Here is a 4051-nt window from a genome sequence, read left to right as displayed (position 1 = left end):
AAGCACAGCAACGGGCACCGACTTGGGCTCTGGCAGAGCAATTATGGCGAGTTCGACAATTTGAATCGCGGGCCCGGAAGTAACAAATTAACCCAATTTTCTCGAAAAGGACAATTTTCTCCGCCAATCCGATTGCACCATCGTTCTTTATATAACATGAAGAGCATCCCTGATTTTTTTATCGGAATAATTAAGATACACCCTATTTTCAGAGTCTGACTACCTAACATAAGACTTCAAAATGTAGATACCGGTATATACTTCTAGTCTTTTTTATTACCTACCCGTATTTAGATACTATTCGTGCTTTATTCACGTTGATTAATGCAAGGGTCATGAGAACTATTTTTCTCATATTTTCACGGTGCAACCATACAATGGTCATACCTCCTGGAAAGTAGGACAACCATAGTACATGAACACAGCACGGTATGACTGTGTATTGGACAGGTACCACGCATAGGGTGATGGGACTGCAGTAGTGAGACTTCGACTCTGCGCAGAATGGATGTGACGAGGCTAGAACAGCGTGTGTACATCAAACTGGCCGTTCGCCGAGGTCGCAATGCCAAAAGATGTTAGAGGTTGTGGAAGCTGTGTGGAATAGTGCCCTTCCATTGTGGGATTGGGAGCAGCATTTAAGCACGGACTTGAAACAAGCGGTGACGTGCTACGGTCCGGAATACCTGTTAGTATTCGGACTGATGTGTCACGTTCAGTGATTAACCAGTGCATGGGCGAGGACAGAAGGTGGTCACTACTTGAGTTACAAGCCGAAACAATGTCATCCTTCTCCATGACAACGCCAGACTGCATGCAGCAGAGGCTGTACGGAGGACCTTAAGCGCTGGGGGGGGGGGGTGGAGAATACTGGAACACCCGCCATGCTTACCGGACTTGTCTCCATGCGATTTTGACCTCATCCCCAAAGTGAAGGAACCATTGATTGGGAAATGGTTTTTGGGACACAAGAAGACACCGCCAACGTCCGACGTCTCTCGCATCGTTGTTAACGTGTTGTGGACAATCTAGAGGTCTACTTTCAGGTTTACCGTACAGGTGCTCTGAGAATGAACATTATGTTGCACCAGATTTCCTGGCTGACTGTTTCCTCATTTTATATCCTACACCTGATAAACCTACTCGACATTATTCATACATTTCACAACAGCTTACGCTCCGCACTCCCATCTGTATTTGAGGATGGTTGCCCAGTTGTACTTCCTCTTAAAACAATAATCACCACCACCACTCCCATCTGTATATTTCCATTTATCTGGTAGAGCCAGCATTCGTGCGGAAAAAAAAATAGTTGCCATGACATTCTATACCCCAACCCTCTTATTATTTTACTGGGCTCCCCGGTAGGAAATATAACAATTATTGACAACATAATTAACTGTATTCCATAGAAACTCATTCATATAGACACTTATATAGACATGTAGTCGGTATTTTTTTTTTTTTTTGCTAGTGGCTTTACGTCACACCGACACAGATAGGTCTTATGGCTACGATGAGACAGGGAAGGGCTAGGAGTGGGAAGGAAGCGGCTGTGGCCTTCATTAAGGTACAGCCCCAGCATTTGCCTGGTGTGAAAATGGGAAACCACGGAAAACCATTTTCAGGGCTGCCGACAGTGGGGTACGAGTCGTTATTTTATCATTTCTAATTTCCGAGTCTGCCTTTGCTGGAGAGACCTAGTTTCTACAGTACACTACGTCTTCCAGCATGGGCTAGAAGAAATTTCTTATTTTCATTGACCTGTCCCAGTCTCATCCTTGGCTTTAGCAATATGAAAGCGACTGAGGTATGAGCGATGCTAGTAATATCATTCCTTATGCAGCCAGTTCCTGTTTTGAATGGCTTGGCAGAGTGGTATGTAATAGCAACTTCTGGCTCGGTGAGGAAAGTCACTGGAAAGTACCTCACACCTCATTTCCCTTGTACGGGTCTTCAGTGACGCCTACGCCATCTATAACAACTGATGGTGGAGTTGTTGAGGATCCAACTAGCCTTCGGGCTGAGAACTTAACATACAGGTACACAATAATATCCTCGGTGTAGTGCCTGTGCTAAAATTTGACGGCACCACTGGAAGCCACGGCGCGTGCTTTGGGGAACCACTAGACTAAGAAATACAAATCTACATACATGATCATCATCTTAATCTTAATCTTCATCTTCATTCACACTTGTGGGGTCGCGGGTGCGAAATGTGTCGCACATCTGTATTTGGAACTGTTTTACGGCGCCCGAATGCCCTTCCTGACGCCAACCTTATGTGGAGGGAGGTAATTACTATTGCGTGTTTTTGTGCTGGTTGGTACTGTGGTGTGTTGTCTGAATAAAAAGAGAAGAGTGTTCGGATAAACACAAACAACCAGTCCTCGAGTCAGAAAAATTAATCGCATACGACTAAAATCCTCGACTCCGCCGAGAATCGAACCCGGGACACTCTGAATCGAAGGACTCAACACTGACCATTCAGTCAAGGAGTCGGACTCATGAATATCAGCATTGTCAGAGATAAACGATCGGAAATATGATTTTATATCCTTTTTCATTTCATTGAACAAATATTTGTGTACATAGTTGGAAATTTGTGAAAAATGTAATAATGACGTATATATATCGTTATTAACTTGCGGTAAAATGTCATGAAACAAATGACTGGAAAGTATATTTTGCACAACTTGTAACATATACAGTTTTCGAAACAGACTTTCAACGTATTAGGTCGTGTTACGTACATGTAGTACGTGTTGAAGAGATGTTAAGTCATCATCATCATCATCTGTTTACCCTCCAGGTTCGGCTTTTCCCTCGGACTCAGCGAGGGATCCCACCTCTACCGCCTCAAGGGCAGTGTCCTGGAGCTTCAGACTCTTGGTCGGATACAACTGGGGAGAATGACCAGGACCTCGCCCAGGCGGCCTCACCTGCTATGCTGAACAGGGGCCTTGTGGAGGGATGGGAAGATTGGAAGGGATAGACAAGGAAGAGGGAAGGAATCAGCCGTGGCCTTACGTTAGGTACCATCCCGGCATTCGCCTGGAGGAGAAGTGGGAAACCACGGAAAACCACTTCCAGGATGGCTGAGGTGGGAATCGAACCCACCTCTACTCAGTTGACCTCCCGAGGCTGAGTGGACCCCGTTCCAGCCCTCGTACCACTTTTTCAAATTTTCGTGGCAGAGCCGGGAATCGAACCCGGACCTCCGGGGGTGGCAGCTAATCACGCTAGAGATGTTAAGTACAGAACAAAAATGGCCAGCCGGACACCAGTGGGATCCGAACCCACAACCTCCCGATTTCGCGTCGGTTGCTCTACCAATTGAGCTATGGTGGCCTAGGCCATCTTTGTTCTGTTTGAAAGGATCTGAGCTACAGGTCTGGCACTGCTGCTAGCACACTGTAGAGTGCGTTTAAGTCGCCCGTTGTGGGGCATGTCAATGAATATTGAATTTTCACGACCGCATTGTAATCGAAACAGACTTTCAACGTATTAGGTCGTGTTACGTACATGTAGTACGTGTTGAAGAGATGTTAAGTACAGAACAAAAATGGCCAGCCGGACACCAGTAGGATCCTAACCCACAACCTCCCGATTTCGCGTCGGTTGCTCTACCAATTGAGCTATGGTGGCCTAGGCCATCTTTGTTCTCTTCAACACGTACTACATGTACGTAACACGACGTAATACGTTGAAAGTCTGTTCCGATTACAAAGCGGGAGTGAAAATTCAATATTCATATACAGTTTTTTTTTATATAGCTAATATCGACGGACCGGTCCAGAAAGCCGAGAATAACGGCCGAGAGTATTCGTCGTGCTGACCACACGACACCTCGTAATCTGCAGGCCTTCGAGCTGAGCAGCGGTCGCTTGTTAGGGCCAGGCCTTTTGAGGCTGTTGCGCCATGTGTTTTTTAATATTGACGGAGAAATTTGACAGTTCCTGTCTTGACTCCCGTAAAATTTCAACACAATTGTATACTAAGCGAGTAATGTAACAGCCTAGTGCACATCCCACTGCTTGAATTGTGAAAT

The 4051-nt window shown here is 45.7% G+C and overlaps 1 non-coding gene across 1 annotated transcript; it reads right to left on the bottom strand.

The window, feature by feature from the left end:
• Positions 1-3274: 3274 nt before the first annotated feature.
• On the bottom strand, positions 3275-3351 carry TRNAS-CGA (transfer RNA serine (anticodon CGA)). Its single transcript has one exon. It is a non-coding gene; the product is annotated as a tRNA-Ser (tRNA).
• Positions 3352-4051: the final 700 nt, after the last annotated feature.

This window comes from Anabrus simplex, chromosome 7 (assembly GCF_040414725.1).
Source record: "Anabrus simplex isolate iqAnaSimp1 chromosome 7, ASM4041472v1, whole genome shotgun sequence".
NCBI lineage: Eukaryota > Metazoa > Arthropoda > Insecta > Orthoptera > Tettigoniidae > Anabrus > Anabrus simplex.
The sequence above is the reverse complement of the archived record's forward strand: the minus strand, read 5'-3'. Positions and strand labels throughout refer to the sequence as shown.